The 16,855-nt window shown below is 42.4% G+C and overlaps 1 pseudogene; it reads right to left on the bottom strand.

Moving 5' to 3' along the window:
* Nucleotides 1-5,874: 5,874 nt before the first annotated feature.
* Nucleotides 5,875-5,992, bottom strand: LOC126204536 (5S ribosomal RNA; annotated as a pseudogene).
* Nucleotides 5,993-16,855: the final 10,863 nt, after the last annotated feature.

Here is a 16,855-nt window from a genome sequence, read left to right as displayed (position 1 = left end):
GTTCCGTAGATCGTCATATGTTCATAGCAGCAGTCGGTAGTTTCTCTGCAATAGTAAATCGAAAGAAAAAAATTCTTGAGTTGGAGCAATCGCTCTTGTATTGGTCTCGCAATTACTTGTCATAAGTCATCTGCGACTAGAGCTGGTCATAATGATTTTCTGAAAGCCCTGTCAGGTACTACAGAAAATACTTCTGGTTGATACCTCTTGTGCAAAGCAGATTCTGTTTCAGTTCCCCGTTGCAACTCGGCATTACTAATTGCCCCCAAAATCAATATTTTCTGGAAGCTGATCCGATTTCGAGTTCGGTAAGTTATCCCTTTCATGGAAATAAAGTTTTCTTTATTTTATGTGTTTTCATGGGTGAATGATATTTAGGTTGGTATGTTTCCTTGCCAGTAGGATTGGCGTCATTTGTAGATTTTCTATACCAATAGGAAGTATGTAAATGCTTTGTTATTCAGAATGCTTTGTTATTGTTTATAGTCTTTAATAAACGTTTCGTTAGCTTATTTATGTGATTAATTTAGCTACTTTTCTCAAATTTTCATAATAGTTTATATCAGGGACTTGGAAGCCCTTCATTTAATGTCACATTTCAAATTATTCACTTTTACGCAAGTTCAGACTCATTAGACTAGTGCAAAGGTATTCCGTATCCAGGTTTTCGACTGTATTGTATATGAGTCTGGCAAAGCCTGTAGTTGATACCTTTGAAAGTGTAACTGACTGACTAATCACGCCGGCCGCGGTGGTCTCGCGGTTCTAGGCGCGCAGTCCGGAACCGTGGGACTGCTACGGTCGCAGGTTCGAATCCTGCCTCGGGCATGGATGTGTGTGATGTCCTTAGGTTAGTTAGGTTTAAGTAGTTCTAAGTTCTAGGGGACTGATAACCACAGCAGTTGAGTCCCATAGTGCTCAGAGCCATTTGAACCATTTTGATTAATCACGTGTCTGCACAATAGAGTTTTATGGAAGCATGCTCCAGTTAATGCTAGACAAAGGCATCCTGTTCTGTTTCATTTTTTGGTTGCGCTGGATATTCATGACTTTCGGGGTTGGCTTGAGGACGCTGTGTGTACTGAGTTGATGTTACGTTCTGATGGTCATTCCCATGCTGTGACCTACAAGAATTATGGCGAGTTCGTGAATTGCTAGCGCAGCTTGGCGTAATACAGGGTGTCCATGAGTTATCTTTACAACATAAGACTTTAATAACTTTATAACTATGCTAAGTATTAACTAATGCATTTAAACATGTGATAACACAAATTTGTTTTTACCATCCAGGTGACGCAATTTAGATGCAAAATTGAACTTGAAAACCTGATAAAATACGGACGCCACAGGAGAAGTCTGAGTGTGTGGCCTGGTTCGTAGGGAGAACGTCCGAAACCCAAATGGAACGGAACTTTTGAACCGGTATCAAAGGCAACCACCGCACCCCCCAACTTCTCGGGCTTGGTATATGTCATTTATGGAAACAGGTAGTGTTCTACAATAAAAGGGGGCGGATCGCCATGTGTTTCAGATGCCAACGTGGAAAAGGTACGGCAGGCATTTACAGGGAGGCCGACATAATAGGTGGTTATGGGGCCAGAGAGTGGTCAACTGAATCGTCATAACGTTCTTATAAGCGGTTCGCACCATCCTCATATTACACGTGTAATAGAAAGAGACAGTCCTAAGGTCAATGCTTGGTGAGGACTGTTGCACAGTTGCATCACTGATTGGTCGATTCGTTGTCTTCGAGCCCGTCGTCAATGATGGTGTTTACCCGAACGTGCTACAAGAGTTTTCTGTGCCACAACCTGATGCCATATTTCGACGCCGCGAGGGGTAGCCGTGTGGTCTCAGGCGTCTGGTCACTGTTCGCGCGGCTCCCCCCCCCCCCCGCCCCCCCGTCAGAGGTACGAGCCCTCCCTCGGGCATGAGTGTGTGTGTTGTCCTTAGCGTAAGTTAGGTTAAGTTAGATTAAGTAGTGTGTAAGCCTAGGGACCGATGACCTCAGCAGTTTTGTCCCATATTCTTTACCACAAATCTCCAGTTTCATATTTCGGCAGGATGAGGCAACACCTACTGGTCCCTCAATATCCATCGGTTTCTAGATCAAAAGTATCCGGATTTGTGGACTGTATGAGAGAGTTCAGTTCGATGGCCGCCTCAATCCACTAACCTCAAAGTACTACATGTCTTTCTGTGGGGGTTTTGCAAAGTAGATGATGTACCGAACCAAGTTTAGGGACCTCCAGGACTTGAAGCCACGCATTCGCAATGTAACCGTAGAGATCTTGAAACGTACGAGAAGAGAAATAGAATTTCGACTACACATTATCCGTACCACTAAGCTACACACACTGATGTATGTAAATGAAGACACAAAATTTTGAGCTATCTTCTGAGATGTATGAAACGATTTGCTAATATCTAGCATAATTTTAAGATTAGATGAGATTAGATTTACTTTCATTCCAATTGATCCGTAGTGAGGAGGTCCTCCAGGATGTGAAATGATCGTCATTTTTTAGTGAACACTATATGAAAGTCATTTTACAAATACTAATGCACTGAATTTAAAATAAAAAAGTTTTTTATTTATAAGGTAATAAACATGTAATACAACTACTATAATACTTATTTACAAGGAACACATTACTGCACTGAAATGGTGCAGAAGTTAGATTGTACTTACACACACACACACACACACACACACACATTTACAATGAACACATTACTGCACTGAAATTGCGCAGAAGTTATATATTGGTTTTACTGAGAAATTCACCAATGGAGTAGAAGGAGTTGACCACCAATAAATCCTTTAGGCTTCTCTTAAACTGAATTTCATTGGTTGTTAAGCTTTTTATGGCTGCTGGCAAGTTATTGAAAATGTGTGTTCCTGAATAATGCACACCTCTTTGGACAAGACTAAGTGACTTTAAATCCTTGTGAAGATTATTCTTATTTCTAGTATTGATTCCATGAATTGAGCTGTTTGTTTGAAAAAGTGATATATTTTTAATGACAAACTTCATTAAGGAATAAATATATTGGGAAGCAGTAGTTAGTATCCCTAGGTCCCTGAACAGGCTTCTGCAGGATGTTCTTGAGTTCACACCACATATAACTCTTACTGCACGTTTTTGTGCCCGGAAAACTTTAGCTTGGCTTGATGAATTACCCCAAAAAATAATCGCATATGACATTATGGGATATGTATTAAAATTTTAAATTGTAAAGATAAATTATGGATACCCTCGATATTCGACGTTACTGTTGCAGTCCATATTATTTTCGTGAATAGGTGTTAGGCTTGCAAGGTGATGATTCATATTCTCATCACACGTGATCAGCCTATAAAGGAGATCGCGCTCGGAGATTATTCCAGGAAATTACAAGAAGTAATTCATTCAAATATTCATTCAAGCTGCCGTTTCTTCTCTTGCATAATGAAAGCATTTCCTTCATCTGAAAATTTCAGTTTAGCCGAGCTCACTTACAGTTAATATAAAAAGGGTCATATCTCTTAAGAATTCAGTTCGGTTAGAAAAAAGTAAGAGACTCATAGGCTTTACATTTTCTGTTAAACTAATGGACGAAAGAATTACGATTCTTTTGAGATTCCCCTAGTGTGTATGTTTCTTACAATCTCTTGTTTCTAACCTCTTTGTTGCAATTAAATTAAAAGTTGCAGACTATGTTACAATGGTTTAAAAACAAGTCTATATATTTTACTTTACTGTCTCAACCGAAAAATTACATACAGTTACATAACTAAGACGTTTTCTTAGAGGTATAACCATGACTTTGATTATCACTGATCGATGGAGAACGAGAGGGCAACCGTTCTAAGCGCCTGTCTGACCTTCTCCGCTTTCTCAGTTCTATCTACGGTAGTTTCAAGTGAACAGCGAAAATCATAAATAAGTCCTGACTGCTTCGTCTGAGTTCGAAGAAGCTGCTAAAACTTTCTTGCTCTCCTTTAAATTAGCACAAGAGCGCTATTTCTACCACGTAGTTCTTTGTTGTTTTTTTTCTGTAGGATGGGAAAGGGCAACCGGAAGTAGCGTTACGTTGGGCATCATGAAATGGCGACGCCTATACGACATTTTGATCAACCCTAAAGCATTTATTGTTCTTCAGTGCTAGAAGAACAGTGCATATTAATATTCTCGAATGGAACAACTTCACTCTGTCACCCTTTCTTTTTTGTCCTAATTTATGTTATTCCTGTAGAGAATGTGAAAAATGTCAATTCGAACGTTCGGTGCAGTTCATGTTAAACTCTATAAACAGCCAGGTAACTTAGTACAAAGGTTGGAAAAAGGAAATCACATTTAAATGCCTGGTAGAGGTTTCATAGAACCGCCTTCACAATAATTCTCTATTATTCCAGTCTCGTACGGCGCGCGGAAATAACGAAAACCTATATCTTTCCGTGCGAGCTCTAGTTTGCCTTATTTTATTACGATGATCGTTTTTCGCTATGTAGGTCAGCGTCAACGAAATATTTTCGCATTCTGAGGAGAAAATTGGTGATGAAGTTTTGTGAGAAGATTCTGTCGAAACCACAAACGCCTTTATTTTAATGATGTCCAACCCAAATCCTATATCATTTCAATGGCACTCTCTTCCCTGTTTTGCGATAATGCAAAACATGCTACCCTTCTTTGAACTTTCTCGATGTACTCCGTCAATCATATCTGGTAAGGACGCCGGCAGCAGTATTCTAAAAGAGGACGGACAGGCTTATTGTAGGCAGACTCTTAAGTACTCGTATATTTGTTACATTCTCTAAGTGTCCTGCCAGTAAAACGCAGTCTTTGGTTAGCCTTCCCCACAACATTTTCTATGTGTTCCTCCCAATTTAAGTTGTTCGTAGTTGTAATTACTAGGTATTTAGTTGAATTTACGGCATTTAGATTTGACTGATTTATCGTGCAACCGAAGTTTAACGAAGTCCTTTTAGCACTCATGTGGATGACATCACACTTTTCGTCAACTGCCAATTTTTGCACCATGCAGATATATTTTCTAAATCGTTTTCCAATTTATTTTGATCTTCTGATGACTTTAATAGAGATGAATGACAGCATCATCTGCAAAAAAACCCAAGACGGCTGCTCAGGTTGTCTTCTAAATCGTTTATATTGGCAAGGAACAAAAAAATGGCTCTGAGCACTATGGGACTCAACTGCTGTGGTCATAAGTCCCCTAGAACTTAGAACTACTTAAACCTAACTAACCTAAGGACAGCACACAACACCCAGCCATCACGAGGCAGAGAAAATCCCTGACCCCGCCGGGAAGGCAAGGAACAGCGAAGGACTTATAGCACTACCTTGGGGAACACCAGAAATGGCATCTATTTTACTCGATGGCTGGAAATCACGAATGCGATGACATAACTGAAACAATATTCCTTTAGCTCGCAATTTCACTACAAGCCCGTTGTCAGGTTCAATGTCAAAAGACTTCTGGAAATCTTGAAATACGGAATCACTTTGAAATCCTTTGTCAATAGCACTCAACACTTCATGAGAGTAAAGAGCTAGTTGTGTTTTACAAGAACGATGTTTTCTAAATCCGTATTGACTGTGTGTCAATAGACCGTTCTATGGATGGAACAGCTTTACCTAGTATAAAAACTAAACTAAACTAAACTCCTCCCTAACAGGCCACGAATTCCCAAAGGTAGTGACCGGCCGCCGTGTCATCCTCAGCTCATAGGCGTCATAGGATGCGGATATGGAGGGGCATGTGGTCAGCACACCGCTCTCCCGGCCATATGTCAGTTTCTGAGACCGGAGCCGCTGCTTCTCAATCAAGTAGATCCTCAGTTTGTCTCACAAGGGATGAGTGCACCCCGCTTGCCAACAGCGCTCGGCACACCGGATGGTCACCCATCCAAGTGCTAGCCCAGCCCGACAGCGCTTAACTTCGGTGATCTGACGGGAACCGGTGTTACCACTGCGGCAAGGCCGTTGGCTTTACCTAGTATACTCAAGGTAAAATCAACTATAAGTTGATATCTACAAACCTGAATATTTTAGATTCGTTCCTATATTTAATAGAGCCTTGTACGTTAACCACTTGAGTGAAGAAACTTCTAGCTGATTTCATTCGAGGTTCAATTTTCCAGCAAGGGCTAAAGTCAAAGTAATGATAGATGATTTAAATTGGCTTCTACTTCACAGTAATGCAGGATTCGTGGAAGTCTAAAATTTTAATTCTGTAGAGGTGATTTACACGACTACGGGTTGCTAACCACTACCGGGAAGTGGCCCGTTTAATCGCTGTCTCAGGCTAATGTCTGCACTTCAGCAGTGATTGTTACAGTAGAAGAGTGTAAGAAACCGTTTAGTACATGTCCAAAGTCTGCATCTCTTCAATAGCGATCACCGAGCCATTAATCCTTTTTATTCTACATACTCAGCGAATGTCAGAAGTACACTCAAATAAGAAACGACGCACCAAAGAAGGAAGTGGCAGAATGGACAGGAAATCGGTAGATGTGATGAAATTTACACGTGCAAACAAACAAATGATTACAATTTCAGATAAAAACTGATTGATTCATTCAAGAGATGTTGTTGTTGTTGTTGTGGTCTTCAGTCCTGAGACTGGTTTGATGCAGCTCTCCATGCTACTCTATCCTGTGCAAGCTTCATCATCTCCCAGTACCTACTGCAACCTACATCCTTCTGAATCTGCTTAGTGTATTCATCTCTTGGTCTCCCTCTACGATTTTTACCCTCCACGATGCCCTCCAATACTAAATTGGTGATCCCTTGATGCCTCAGAACATGTCCTACCAACCGATCCCTTCTTCTGGTCAAGTTGTGCCACAAACTTCTTTTGTCCCCAATCCTATTCAATACCTCCTCATTAGTTACGTGATCTGCCCATCTAATCTTCAGCATTCTTCTGTACCACCACATTTCGAAAGCTTCTATTCTCTTCTTGTCCAAACTAGTTATCGTCCATGTTTCACTTCCATATATGGCTACACTCCATACAAATACTTTCAGAAACGACTTCCTGACACTTACTACTATACTCGATGTTAACAAATTTCTCTTCTTCAGAAACGCTTTCCTTGCCATTGCCAGTCTACATTTTATATCCTCTCTACTTCGACCATCATCAGTTATTTTGCTCCCCAAATAGCAAAACTCCTTTACTACTTTAAGAGTCTCATTTCCTAATCTGATACCCTCAACATCACTCGACTTAATTCGACTACATTCCATTATCCTCGTTTTGCTTTTGTTGATGTTCATCTTATATCCTCCCTTCAAGACATCATCCATTCCGTTCAACTGTTCTTCCAAGTCCTTTGCTGTCTCTGACAGAATTACAATGTCATCGGCGAACCTCAAAGTTTTTATTTCTTCTCCATGGATTTTAATACCTACTCCGAATTTTTCTTTTGTTGCCTTTACTGCTTGCTCAATATACAGATTGAATAACATCGGGGAAAGGCTACAACCCTGTCTCACTCCCTTCCCAACCACTGCTTCCCTTTCATGCCCCTCGACTCTTATAACTGCCATCTGGTTTCTGTACAAATTGTAAATAGCCTTTCGCTCCCTGTATTTTACCCCTGCCACCTTTAGAATTTGAAAGAGAGTATTCCAGTCAACACTGTCAAAAGCTTTCTCTAAGTCTACAAATGCTAGAAACGTAGGTTTGCCTTTCCTTAACCTTTCTTCTAAGATAAGTCGTAAGGTCAGTATTGCCTCACGTGTTCCAGTATTTCTACGGAATCCAAACTGATCTTCCCCGAGGCCGGCTTCTACCAGTTTTTCCATTCGTCTGTAAAGAATTCGTGTTAGTATTTTGCAGCTGTGGCTTATTAAACTGATTGTCCGGTAATTTTCACATCTGTCAACACCTGCTTTCTTTGGGATTAGAATTATTATATTCTTCTTGAAGTCTGAGGGTATTTCACCTGTTTCATACATCTTGCTCACCAGATGGTAGAGTTTTGTCAGGACTGGCTCTCCCAAGGCCGTCAGTAGTTCCAATGGAATGTTGTCTACTCCGGGGGCCTTGTTTCGACTCAGGTCTTTCAGTGCTCTGTCAAACTCTTCACGCAGTATCGTATCTCCCATTTCATCTTCATCTACATCCTCTTCCATTTCCATAATATTGTCCTCAAGTACATCGCCCTTGTATAGACCCTCTATATACTCCTTCCACCTTTCTGCTTTCCCTTCTTTGCTTAGAACTGGGTTTCCATCTGAGCTCTTGATGTTCATACAAGTGGTTCTCTTATCTCCAAAGGTCTCTATAATTTTCCTGTAGGCAGTATCTATTCAAGAGATAGGGCTTCACAAACTGAGCAAGTCAATAACACGTTAGTCAACGTCTGTCCCTGATAAACGTAGTTGTTCGGGTTGCGAATGCTTACAGATTTGCTGGATGTCCTCTTGAGGAATATTGCGCCAAATTCTGTCCAACTGGCGCGTTAGATCGTCAAAACCCCGAGATGATTAGAGCGCCCTACCCATTATGCTCAAACATTTGTCAATTTAGGAGGGATCCTACGACCCCGCTAGCTGAGGCAGGTTTCGCAAGCAGTGTGCGGGCTGGCATTATGTTGCTGAAATATAAGCCCATGATGGGTTGCCGTGAAGGGCAACAAAACGGGGCGTGGAGTACTTTAGATGTGCCGCTGTGCTGTAAAGTTTCCACGGATGACAACCAAAGGGAACGTACTACGAAAAGAAATCGCACCCCTGAATATCACTCCCGGTTGTCGGGCGGCATGGCGGGAGTCTCGGGCGTCTCCAGACACGTCTTCTCTGGTCATCTGAGTTAATTTCGAAGCGGGTCTCATCACTGAAGAAATTCTACTCCGGTCAGTGAGATTCCAGGCCGAAGACCTAGCTGGATGTGGTGGGGTACCAAACTGACTGTTGCACGCCTTACGGCGACGCCCAGCAGTGACGGTTTGGAGTACCGTTTCATTTCATAGCAGGACCTCGTTGGTTGTCATTCACGGCATCCTTACAGCAGAGTCGACGACATTGTACGCTCCGTTTTGTTTCCCTTCATGGCAAGCCATCCTGCGCTTGCATTTCAGCAAGATAATGCCCGCCCGTATGTGACGAGAGTTGTGCTACTTGTCTCTGTGCTTTCCAAACCCTACCGTGGCCAGTAAGGTCGTCGAATCTCTCCCCAGTTGACAGCGTTTGCGATTTGATGATCTAACGCACCTACTGGACAGGACTTTGCACGATATCGCTCAGGAGGACACCCAATAAATATCTCAATACATTCCAAACCGATTGACTGTTTGCGTAAGGGCCAGAGGTAGACCAACCCATTATTGATTTGCTCAATTTGTGAATCTCCTTCTCTTGACTAAATCATCCAGTTCTTTCTGGAATTGGAATCATTTGTTTGTCTGTCAATGCACATCACATCTACCGATTTCTGTCCTGTTCGGATAGTTCCTTACAAGGGAACCTCCCCATCGCACCCCCCCTCAGATTTAGTTATAAGTTGGCACAGTGGATAGGCCTCGATAAACTGAACACAGATCAATTGAGAAAACAGGAAGAAGTTGTGTGGAACTCTGAAAAAATAAGCAAAATATACAAACTGAGTAGTCCGTGGGACACATAGGTAACATCATGGACAATGTGAGCTCAGGAGCGCCGTGGTCCCGTGGTAGCGTGAGCAGCTGCGGAACGAGAGGTCCTTGGTTCAAGTCTTCCATCCAGTGAAAATTTTAGTTTCTTTATTTTTGCATTGTTATTATCTGTCCGTTCGTTCATTGACGTCTCTGTTCACTGTAATAAGTTTAGTGTCTGTGTTTTGCGACCGTATCGCAAAACCGTGCGATTAGTAGACGAAAGGACGTGCCTCTCCAATGGGAACTGATAACATTTGATCACGAGGTCATAGGTCAACCAATTCCTCCACAGGAAAACACATCTGATATATTCTATACGACACTGGTGACGGCATGTGCGTCACATGACAGGAATATGTTGTCGACCCACCTAACTTGTACACTTGGCGAATGGGTAAAAAGATTCTTCTACCTTGCCCGATTTAGGTTTTCTTGTAGATGTGATAATTACTCCCTATAAAGTGATGAAAACATAAGAGTTTGTCACATAAACTGAAAATAAAAAACTAGACTTTTCACTCGATGGGAGATTTGAACCAAGGACCTTTCGTTCCGCAGCTGCTCACGTTACCACGTTTCCAGTGTCCTTGATGTTGCCTATCTTCCCATGAACTACTCAGTTTGTATATTTTGCTTATTTTTTCACAGCTCCACACAACTTCTTCCTGTTTTCTCAGTTGATCTGTGTTCAGTTTTTCAAGGCCTATCCACTGCGCCAGCTTATAACTAAATCTGAGGGGGGTGCGATGGGGAGGTTCCCTTGTTAGTGGTGTGTCGGTTCTTTTGTCTTAGAGTGTATATTCCCTAAGAAGGGAACATTACGGGCTGGTTCTACTAAACTCTCTTCGTACATAGAGAATCCGAAGTTTAGAGCCCGCGAGTCCGTTCCCTGGAGCAGAACGATGCAATTCTTTAAAACAGTCAAAAAAATAGTCTTTGAACCTTAGGAGATTTCCGACCATTGTTAAGTGCGGAACATGTCAATCTGATTAACATAGTTGCCTGTAGCTCAGTGTTGGGGGAATGCAGGAGGATGGAGGCTGTTATCTGCAGTCAGAGATTCCCAAAAATTAGTAATAAAATAATTTCCATTAAGTATGAATAAATATTCAAATGATTCTTCGTCTTGCGACCGCTACGGTCGCAGGTTCGAATCCAGCCTCGGGTATGGATGTGTGTGATGTCCTTAGGTTAGTTAGGTTTAAGTAGTTCTAAGTTCTAGGGGACTGATGACCTCAGAAGTTAAGTCCCATAGTGCTCAGAGCTATTTGAACCATTTTTTTCTTCGTCTTGCGAAATGTCCTGTCACAGGGTTGGTTCAAATGGCTCTGAGCACTATGGGACTTAACAGCTATGGTCATCAGTCCCCTAGAACTTAGAACTAGTTAAACCTAACTAACCTAAGGACATCACACAACACCCAGCCATCACGCGGCAGAGAAAATCCCTGACCCCGCCGGGAATCGAACCCGGGAACCCGGGAGTGGGAAGCGAGAACGCTACCGCACGACCACGAGATGCGGGCCCTGTCACAGGGTCTCTGAGTGATGCCTACGTAGAGTCCAGAGCTGGCCTACGATGCCCACTGAGCCCAAGTCTCCGAGAGGACGGACGAACACTGCAGCTTGTAGACTCGGCGCTAACTGGAGAGTGTACACGACTCGGCGCACTGAAGAAGACTGTCCGCCGTAGCTCAGTGCTCCGGTATTTAACGAGGCACCGACCTATCGCTATCCACACATGTCATGCTCATGAGTTGGCAGCTGTGGCTCCTGGCGAACCTCGGTATATATCGTACTATCAACCTACACAGCTGCTGCACTAGGAGTGTTTCCAGCGTGGCTTATAGATTGTGGTGCAGTACTCTCTGGAGTCACGAGTACCGTCACCATAGTACGTAGCGGAAAGCTTAGCAATAATGAAGTGACTGATCCAAATGTCATCCATAGAAACATGTTTTACTTTTGTTTAAATCTCACACTTATTAGAAAATGGAAATGTTAATTGATTCATAATTATTTAAAAAGTAACACCTTCCCGTTTTTAGATACATCTTCTTCTTTTAGTGATCATTAATCCTGTGTAGTTCAGGGTCCACTGTACTTACGACTGTTTTTTTTTTTTTTTTTTTTTTTTTTTCGGCCAGATGACCCTCAGTCGGAAACCCTGGGCGCCACCTGACTGTGAACTGTGTAAACTTGGTTCTGTATGCCCTCGTATTTTAAGTGTTTGTGGATCGTATTTTCTGAGGCGTAAATTTGAGACCAGACCAGCATTTATCTAAAAGAGCGAGAGAAACGGCGTAAAAGCAACTGACTGGCCAGTGCAGCTGCCACCGTCGTTTGTCCGCCGCGTAGATTACGGCTTACCTTTCGCCTTTCACGCTAGTGCGCCGCGCGTTACACTGTACGGTGTAACCGGTCTTTAGAGAGTGGTTGTACAGAAACGAACATTATATTAAATTTTGTAATATGAAATGACGTAAGAGCCAAAAGACGGTAGTAGTATTTCGAAGTAATAGTTAGTTAAAATTTTACAAAGAGTAGATATTCGAAACAGAGTAACGCAAAGTGGTACAAAGGGAATCCAGGGAAGACATATGTGAACTGCGTTTTGTTTTGAACGTAATATATAAACCAATGCGCAGCATTGTTAGGTCTCTTCAGTTTTTGTTTTCAGCGGTGGCGATTGTGTTCGCAGTTTTTCCGTGGTAGTCGGAATTCTGGGAATAGAAGCCTAATTAAATTCCACTTTTAGAACTGGATTAGACATTGGAGTGGTGGAGAATAGATTATTTTGGGATACATTCAGAGACGGAGTCAATTAGAGGTGACTGGGTGTACGAACATTGATATTCAAGTGAATAGTGATTGTACGTGTTAAACGAAACGCTACGATCGTATACCTACGATTGCGAAAAGATTTATTGACAATACGGAAACTTTTATGTTGAATTAGAACTTTATTCGCTGTATGCGAATTATTAAAGAGTATTGGGGCCGAAAATAATTTGGACCTTATCACACTAGTATCTTTGCCGGTCGTTGTCAAGGTGTCTCCGCTAATAAACGAGAAGTGAAAAATAGTGCCCGTTAAAAGACTAAACTTGTGTTAAACAAACATTGAAAAGATTCGAACCCATAATTAATATCGTGTCGTGAGAAGCTTAGACATTGTAAGGCGCAGAGCCATTTTTATGATTTATCGGACATTAATGGCAGTGTTGTACTGACTGACTGTTATCATACCGAAACAATACGCACTAGCACACTAGGATCATCTCTCCTTTCATTGATCCCCCAGTCCATCTCTCATTAATTTAAGAACTTAATTGTGTCAATAAAATAGAAATACACGAGACATTCCCAGTGTTTACTAAATTCAATAATCAGCTACTACATAATAATATCTGTGAACATTCAAGGGTTACTGAAGGAAGCTAATAAACTTTTTACAAACGTATTTAATAGGATTCAACGAATGTATACAGACTGCTAAAGTAAGTAAATCAAATTGCTCAGGGAAACTAATTAGTAAAAACAGACTGGAACTCAATTGATATCTTACTCTAGAATAATAAAAAACAAAACTATTTTTGAATCCGTCGTGGTTCAAAGTGTATGAATTATCTCTGGAAAAACGCGATCAATTTTCAACTGCTAGTTCACACGACTAGATTCACAACGTGATTCAGAGATGTTTTATGCCCGACCCACAAGGCAGGGGATGGTTCTTAACTAGCCGGGACGATATACACAAACTTCAGCTATGCTGCCGGAGGAAGGGTGGGGGGGTGGGGGGGTGGGGGGGTGGGGGGTGGGGGGGGGGGAGCTTCAAAGCGATATCTGTGCAGTTGCGACGACGGTGGGTGTGCTGGCATAACCGGCAGATGTAGTATTAATCACTGATCGCATGAAAATAATTAAAATTTTTTAGATTTGTGAAGCATATAACTGTCAAATGAAAATACTGTTAAAACGCTAAAAATAAGGAAAAATTTGGAAATTTGTGGTAAGTTCGTATGGGACGAAGCTGCTGGGGTCAGAGATTCCTAGGCTTAGGGGGGGCGGGGATGCCGTGCAAACCGTGGCAGGCGCCCTAGACCCCGCGGCTATCCCGTGCGGCTAGAAATGAGGTAGTATGGTAGTATTTCATTGATGTTTTTGTACCAAATTTTAATTTATTGTGATTACTGACGTTTTTATGCGATTAGTAATAAAAAGTGGAAAGATGTTTTTTTTTCAAAAATTCACAATTCAGTATGTGTTAATTATGATTTCCATTTTTGAATAATTACGAAGTTTAAATAGAAGAAAAAATGAAACGCCGAAAAAGAGATTGGCACCATTATAACTAGCCTCTTACGCTCTGCATTCAGCTACCAGCAACCCTGTTAATAATGTCGTAATGTTTATGAGTAAGTGCGGTCAGAAATCTAATTTCCAAAGGTTCTTTTTCTAGCTTTTGTTGAGCTGCATTGTACTGCTTTTGATACCTGATGTCCGGGTTCTGACTCCTGCAAATAGGAAGGAAATCGAAGGGCGCCAGAACAAACACTGAGGCCTCCTTGTGAGACGTATGAACCACTGTTGAATTCAGCTCTTTCCAACAGAAGCAAACACACATGTATCCTACAACCTGCAGCTTCTGTTTATCGCAAAAATACGGAATCGAATTCGCAGCCGGCCGGAATGGCCGTGCGGTTCTAGGCGCTACAGTCTGGAACCGAGTGACCGCTACGGTCGCAGGTTCGAATCCTGCCTCGGGCATGGATGTGTGTGATGTCCTTAGGTTAATTAGGTTTTAGTCCTAAGTTCTAGGTGACTGATGACCTCATAAGTTAAGTCGCCATTTGAACCATTTTCCGAATTCGCTAAGGGCTGAATTGAGATTCTGCTTTCTCCGAGTTTACTAATTTTTTCGGTTTTATTGATAGAATGTGTAATTCTTTTCTTTTCTGCTTATGTTTTCACTCTTCTTACAGAAAGTTAGCGTGTGACTAATAACTCCTCTGTGTGACTGTTGAGCGATCGTAATTCGTGTCCACAGCCTGATTTGGGTAAATTTCGTATACGTCGACATTATTACGATGTTATTGTAAAACGATGTGGAGCTCCAACTAAGTTTTCGTAGCTGCAAAACTTTCCCGCAACGTGCTGCGCAGATCGCGTGTGTAACCGCCCTCTCCACTCGCACTATGCAAACATAGTAGTAGACTGTTTTCCTAGAGTGCGGGCGAAGCTGTGCCGCTGCGGGCTCTACCTGCGGGAAGCGCTTACGTGCTGCGGGAGCAGCCTGTCACACATGTGCTGCGATTTGCTTTGTTGGAGGAGTGGCGGGAAGTCGAACCGAGCAGTAGCGACTACTAAGCAGTATTTGTTTCGCGCGCACCGCCAGCAACAGAGAAGCTAATTCTTCCGATCTAGTTGTTGATGTCGGCTGATTGCTTCTCTGCCTCAGACGATGGGCAGCTTTTCGAGTTGGCATCCGAACAGCATATTTTGTAGAACATAACTGACGCCGTGTTGAAAAACTAGATGAAAAAATAATTAATTTGGCAGAAACTGGAAGAACACTTAATTAAACATGTATTAAAAAATTTCTTTGATTACGGCCATTGTAATGCATTAGTAAATATATCTGCCCTGAGCCTTTAACCACAATGTTGTTATTGTGATCAGTACTGTGAACGACGATTACAATTCGGCCCGTTGAAGTATTCGATAAATCGGCTTCTCACAGAGGATCTCTCAGGTTTAGCTAACAGCCGACACCTACTAAGGATATCACATTTTCCTTGGGCAGTTCATTAATTTCTAATACGTCTGCGCTACAAGACAGCGGGAACTGGAATTCCTCCGCATCGTCGAGCAACTGTTTTGTTACTAAAATGTTACACTCTGCCGTCCCTTGTGACCGAGCGGTTCTAAAATCAAATGGCTCTGAGCACTATGGGACTCAACTGCTGAGGTCATTAGTCCCCTAGAACTTAGAACTAGTTAAACCTAACCAACCTAAGGACATCACAAACATCCATGCCCGAGGCAGGATTCGAACCTGCGACCGTAGCGGTCTTGCGGTTCCAGACTGCAGCGCCTTTAACCGCACGGCCACTTCGGCCGGCGAGCGGTTCTAGGCGCTTGAGTCTGGAACCGCGCGACCTCTACGGTCGCAGGTTCGCATCCTGCTTCAGGCATGGATGTGTCTGATGTTCTTCGGTTAGTTAGGTTTAGGTAGTTCTACGTTCTAGGGGACTGATGACCTAAGATGTTAAGTCCCATAGTGCTCAGAGCAATCTGAACCATTTTTGTTACACTCTCGCTCCTCTTCACGACGTGTGACTGCTTTGCGCTTCGTGAAAACTCTTCGCAATAATATAAAGTTTTCCTCCTCTTCCCTAACTTCCACGTACTTTCGGAATGCGAAATTTACGATTTTTTAGATGGAGCACTGTCCTGCCTGTTTTGCCTTTGCTGCGTCCGCTGCTACCGTGGCGCCGTACAGCGTGGTTCCTATAGCAAAATCTTCCACTCAGTGCGCTGGCTCAAACTCGCGACGCGCCAATGAACCACGCAATACTGCTCTAGTCTAAGGGAAACTGTAGCATCCACCGACTTCGGCAAAGGCAAACCTTTATGAAACTTTTTCTCGCTTTGACCCCCTACAGAAAGCGTAAAAGGAAAAAGTTTGTAGCTTACTAATTTCGGATGTTGCTTTGATAAAAATTCCACATCATAGATGACGTTTGGATTTGTTACTTGGCTGCTACTGACTTTTTGCCAGAAAGTATGCACACCTTATCGACAGGTACTACTGAAGCCAACAATAAAACAATGTTGTACGACACATAATTTACGAGATATGGCGTGATGAAAACCAACTTTTACAAAAACTAAATATTTTTCTATTTCAATAGCACAAAATTTTCACTGAAATAAAAAAAAAAAAGAGAAACGGTGTCAGATGGTAGCTCTCGTGTCATTCTAAAGTTACCATAGTACGAAAAACACCACTTCCATTTTACACGTTGTGATACGCATCGCCATGCGCTTAGGAAAACGTTTCATGCATTGCCCTGCGGCCTGCATCAGACAGAGAAAGACGCAAGATGCCGCGCGGGGTAGCCGTGCGATCCGAGGCGGCGTGCCATGGATCGAGCTGCTACCCCCCGTCGGAGGTTCGAGTGCTCCGTTGGGCATGTGTGCG

Source organism: Schistocerca nitens, chromosome 1, assembly GCF_023898315.1.
Source record: "Schistocerca nitens isolate TAMUIC-IGC-003100 chromosome 1, iqSchNite1.1, whole genome shotgun sequence".
NCBI lineage: Eukaryota > Metazoa > Arthropoda > Insecta > Orthoptera > Acrididae > Schistocerca > Schistocerca nitens.
Note: the sequence above shows the minus strand (reverse complement) of the source record. Positions and strands in the feature narration are given on the sequence as shown.